The following is a 6,000-nucleotide window of genomic DNA, read 5'->3' on the forward strand; positions in this document are numbered from 1 at the left end:
GGATCCCAGTCAACTGCAGATGGTTTGGAGAGTTAGTGTGGCAGGGCGTACTGTCAGAAATGAGTTAATGGCACAGAGACTTCTTGTCTGACTGACTGCTCTGTACAGGGTGGCTGGAGTGAGAAAAGCTGCACTGTTTTTTGCTTTAAACACGTGTTTCAAATCCGAGGAAAGCACATCAGGACTCCTGGGGCATTTTTAATGACATCAGATGAGATTATTTAACCTCAAGAGGTTAACATTTAATAATTAGGTTAGAACCTGCTGTTATCAGACTTGTCTGTCTTCTAACACTAAAAGAAATTTTCAACATCTGTGGAGGCCACAAACTGGGGAAAAAGAATTGTCATACCTCAAACACTGGGCAAAAAAATTTATAAGGAAAACATTTCCAAAAGTATCCTGGGTTCATTTACAACTGAAGTGTTTTAAAATGATGGTTGGTACCTAAAAATGTATGCCTGGTGAGATTAAAAAAATCTACTGGAACTCTGGTAAATGATGCTAGAAATGGGGTTTAAATACCTAAAATACTTTTTTCAGTCTGGTCTCAAGTTGTTTACACATCTTGAAGATTTTTGGCCTTAAGCAGCTAACTCTTTTTTCTCACCTAAATTCCCTCAAGACTCTGGGGAGGCTTAGTCTTCTATGCAACTAAGGTGCCTTTAAAAATTTGCAGTAATTGCTTTTGCTCTGACACATCTGTTTGAAAGTAAAGGTTGTAAATTCATTATACACTGGCATTAAACTAACAGAAAGGAAACCAGCAGCATGCACATTTTCTAATAGACAGGAAAATGGTTTGGTAAGAGTGTTTGCACCAGTCTATAGTGTACATGCAGAATAGTCACCAGTAGATTAAGGGTTAAAATAGAAGCTGAAGTATAAAAATCACAGAGCAAGACAAGGAAGCACTTGCAAAACAGACAGAAAAGTAAAGCTTGCAACACAGCTCAGACCAAATTAAACCAGACCTGCACAACATCTGGTCCGGAGATGGTTTGCTAGCAGCTGAGTGGCAGCATGTCTCACAGGCTGACAGGTAGACAAGAGAAGGTATGTCTCAGGTTGACTCAGAGGCTCTCCTGCTCAGCTTAGCAAGCTGGAGATACCTGCTCTGCTTCTCAGCCTGCAGCTGGGGTGCGTTACATGACCACATTCTCAGACAAGGCAACCCATGACGAAGAGGCAGGGGAAGCTGGGAGGAAGGCTGCAAGGAGGTAGGGAGAAAGGGCTGCAGCAGGAGAGGACACAAAGGTGTAGGGCAAGGGGCATAGGGATGAGTTGCAGTAGAAAAGGAGGTGTGTAGGTCACAGATGGAAACATAGGAGAAGGTGTGAGGATGTAAAGGAGCAGAAAAGTGAGGTCCAAAGCTGGTATGCTGAAGTCTTACCTGTCACTGAGCTGGGGACCCCTGAAGTAAACCATAGAATTATGCCCAGTTGCTTAGACACCCACAGGACAAAACAGGACAGGGTGTACACTCCACAATACTTGTGCTGAGCTGCGCTACCTCCCAGAAAAGGACAGCAGCTGTTTGGGGAAAGTCGACAACGCATGGATCAATGGATGTAAGCACAGCCAGCAGCCATGGCAAGGTTAATGGGGTGGCAAACTGCATGATGTGTATGCCAGGAAAGATCAGATTCCCTCAAATGGTGGAGTCATGGTCAGCCATATGGACCTGATGCTTCGGTGCTGAATGCAGCAGTGGCTCCACTGAAACCTCTGAGAGTGGGAGAGCCCAGGCACCCAGCTCCACTTTCCTCAAGCCCATGGAGCTGTGGCAGCTAGCTACCCTTTCTTGAACACTCCACAGACCATCAGGATGCAAATTATCACCATTTGTTCTATTTTTCAGCTACCAAGACTGCTGAAAACATTTAAATTTTGAAATGTTACAATTGTATAGGAAAGAGAAATGCATTTAATTTACTTATTTTTTTTCTGAGTTTCACAGATCTGACTGCCCTGAATGTTACTTTCAAAATCCTCAATGGCCGATGAGAAATGGAGTTTGCTGTATTCTGAGTGCCTCATGAAGCCAAAAGACGACAATCTTACTTTAGACCATTAAGAAAAGAAAAGAAACGGCAATGTAACTAGGGACTGCTTGAACTAATTTGCCAAGTCACTCTGTTCAGCCTCCCAGCTTTATGCTGGACTTCTTCCACACTGCCTTGCATTATCTCCCTTCTCGTCTTGTAAATATTCCAGTTCTGCACAGATACTCACGTATGTCTGTGAAACTTCCAGCAGTTGCTTTGGTCTGTCAGTGTGATTTAAGTTGTAGTCTTCCTATATTGGGGCTCTGCTGTTGCTAACACTCCCATGTTTAACTACTTCACATAGCAGAGTTCAGCACATGTGCAAAAGTTTGCAAGAGTGGCTATTTCCTTGAGAGCACTTATAAAGAGACTTTATATGAGGGCTATAAATATTTGAAAAGTAGCCAAGAACAAGTTTTGAAACTATAAAGGTAACACTGAGGGTGAAATGATAACTTCCATTGCCAAAAGAGCAGTGGTTTATTACAATTTACTGGATTTTTTTCCTTCCCTATAAATTAATGAAATGTTTGAAGAAAAATATTGTAGATTCTGCATTTTCCTGAAAAAAAAAAAAAATTGTCTTCTTTGTTTCAGGCACTGAAAGAACCAAAGTACAGCAGAATAATAGAAGAGTTTTAGCTATGTTTGAGCATAATCTGGAAGTATTATGCTTGTGGCTTAAAAGATCATTCTTTTTAAATGCTGATGTTTCAGCCAGCATATAAAAAGATCAGGAAAATCAGAATGATCCTGGCAAATCAGCTTTGTGATGCCTTCTCCATTAAGGTTACTTATTCAAAATCATGCAGAAATTGATTCAACAGAGAACATGCTCCAAGTTATACAATGTCTTTTCTTGTCTAGATGCGACAAATTACAACATCTGACAAAAACTGCGTAAAAGAAACTCACAAAAGATATTATAGGAAGGAATTATTCAAAGAAAAAAACATATGTAAATGACAGGAGAAGGGCAAACAAAGTGTCTATCATTATAAAAAGGGGAGGAAGGCAAATTACTGGAAGAAAGCAGCCAACAAACTAGCTGTAAATACATGGAAGAAAACAAAAAGATGAGCCAACAGCCAGTTAGCATTTGTTAGAGACAAACCATGTCAACTCATTCATTTCAGGAAGATGATAGCACAGTTTCCCTTTTTGTTTAGGGAAAAGTATACACATCATATAACTTAATTTTAACAAAGGTTATTGGTTTGGTTTGGTTTGGTTTGGGGTTTTTTTGTGTATCAATCACAGAAAAAACACATGAGCAAGCTAGGGGAACACAGAATGGATGAAACACAGGGGAGTTATAAAGCTGTTTGGAAAGCTATATTTGTATGTGATGTGAGTGGTTTGTGGACAAGTTATGTGGTGATTCTGGAGTTCTACTAGTGTTCATCCATGATCCAGTGATACTTAATACTTTCATTAATGATTTTGATAATGGAAAAAAAAGAGGATGCTTATGAAAATTTGGAGATGATATCCAAACTAAGTGGAACTGCAAGCATGTAAGAGGCAGAGTCTGGATGGATGTTAGAACTGGAGTAATAAAAAGACTGTAATTTAGCAGAGACAAGTGGAAGGTACACAGGCAGGAATCATCAGCATGAATAAACTCAGGCTCAAGAATAACTGTTTAGGTGGCATTTCTACAGAACAGATCTTGGATCTTAATGAATTATAAGGTCAACAAAATCCAGTAATTTCATACTGATTTGGAAAAGGCGAATGCTGTATGAGAAGGTGTAAGTAGGAATAAGTGAAATAGACTTTGACATCTGTCCAGTGTTGGGTAGAACACCTCAAGAAATGTAGGCATCAATAGAAAAGAATCCACAGAGTTCATAAATATAGAAAAACAAAATCACTGGCAGCAGATTGAATGAGTTCTGACTGTAGCAGAAAACAAAGGTATGGCTGGCTCTCCAAAGCCCACAATAAGCCAGACAAGCAGTGACAGGCCTACATTATGACTAGAAATATTCAGCTAATTAGCTGTAATTAGAAAACTTGGTAGAACTGAGAATACTGAAGCGACAGAATAGATTTCCTATTCTATGATGACTTCTGTTGGAGATCTTTACAGACAGGTCAGACAATACTTGGGATGGAAGAGGAAAATACCACTGATCTTCCCTCCAGGATAGCTCTTCCAGGGCTTTAAGCAACCTGGCTAGTAGAAGGTGTCCCTGCCCACAGCAGAAGGGGTTGGAACTAGATGATCTTTAAGGTCTCTTCCAACCCAAACCATTCTGTGATTCTATGATTCTGTGATTCTATGATTCTGTGATTCTATGGCTCTATGATTCTATGACAAACAGTGGATTTCTTGAGGGGGTATAGAGGTAATTATATTAATTTCTTCTCTAAAGTGCTTTTATAAAGCTTCTGTAAAGAGTTGAGTTTGAAATTGTTACTGATTGTTTACTTCTGGAAGAGTGCTCAAAATGTCCATTCAGGACCTGGATCTTAATTTTAACTGGGATTGTGAAGTGAAAGATTCCACCATGTACCAAGAGCTCCAGACAAAGCCACAGGACCTGGGTGAACTTGCAAGATCAGGTCAACTGACACTGCTAATACTCACCAGAAACTGCTATCTTTGTAAGAGCTTTTGTTGGAATTGGACATAAACAGATCTGTTACCTCGCTCAGTCCATAATTATGACCTTGGCTGAAATGATGATGCTTGAATCCATTACTGGAAAAGTATATTCCAAGAAAAATCACATGCAGCAATGGCTTGAAAGCAGAGAAGAAGCCAATATCAGGATAACTTTCTTATTCTGGAAATTCTGTCCAAAAAATGAGAGCTTTCAATCATGGAGATAAAATATTGAAATCCAAGAAATACTCAGACAAAATCAGCAAAGCTGTATCAGGAAGAGCTTATTATGGAATAAATTCAGTACCAGACTTGATATCTTGTGATTTAGTGACATGTCTCTGTATATTGAAATATGGTACAAGTGCCAGTCCTGAAGGATGCTGTGCACCTAAACCAAGCACACTTAACATTTCATTGGTGTGGGCCTAGAAGCTGAGCTAACTTCGACTAGGCAAACTTGAAGAAGAAAGCTTGGATGGGGAGAGAGGGATTTGGCTGCATGCGCTCCCCCTAAGAACTTGGTATAGCTCTTCATGGTTGAGGGACTGCTATGACAGATAACTGGTACACAGCTAGACCGTTAACATGTAGAAGCTGTGAAGCCATTTGCTGAATGGTATATACAATTGTGGTAACTATGAGCTGAGTGGTATGTGATGATAAAAAAAGACTTTGTTGTTGTTGCAGATGACTCCAAAAGCTGAATTTTTAACATCAAAGATTTGGAAAAGCAAAAGACAAGAAAGATATTTGTGACAGTAGAAAGGATGAAGCTGGGGTGCTGAGTCACTGAAATTAGAGAGAGGAAACATTATTAACTCTCTCTCTCTAATTGTGTAGGACTTTTCCCTTATGGTACAGCCCCCAGAGTATTGCCAAAGCTTGTTTAAAATAGTTCAGTCACTTCTCATGAGATGCAACTCTGCTAACTAATCATTGGATTTGTTTTTTCCCTGATTCTTCTACTCACAATTTTACATCACACTATACTAGCCCTTGGATGCTCTGCATACAAATTCCTTTCCACGAATGGAACTTGCACGTTTCAAAAAACCCAGATGTAACCAAAATACGTTGGGTTACATCAGCCCCCCATTTCATTCTGGATTGGTCAAAGCTATGACATAATGTTCATATTCATTTCTGGTAATTTCCTTCATAAATTAATTCCTCCAGTGCCTTAAACACATCTGTTCCTTTTCTCTGCATGTCTTCCAACCTATTAATATCTTTCTGGGATTGAAGGACTAAGGATTACATCCAGTGCTTTAGGTAAATCATTACTTCAGAAGCATTTTGTATTAAGTCTTATAAGTAATTGCAAAAATTTGAAAA

Source organism: Strigops habroptila, chromosome 2, assembly GCF_004027225.2.
Source record: "Strigops habroptila isolate Jane chromosome 2, bStrHab1.2.pri, whole genome shotgun sequence".
Lineage (NCBI taxonomy): Eukaryota > Metazoa > Chordata > Aves > Psittaciformes > Psittacidae > Strigops > Strigops habroptila.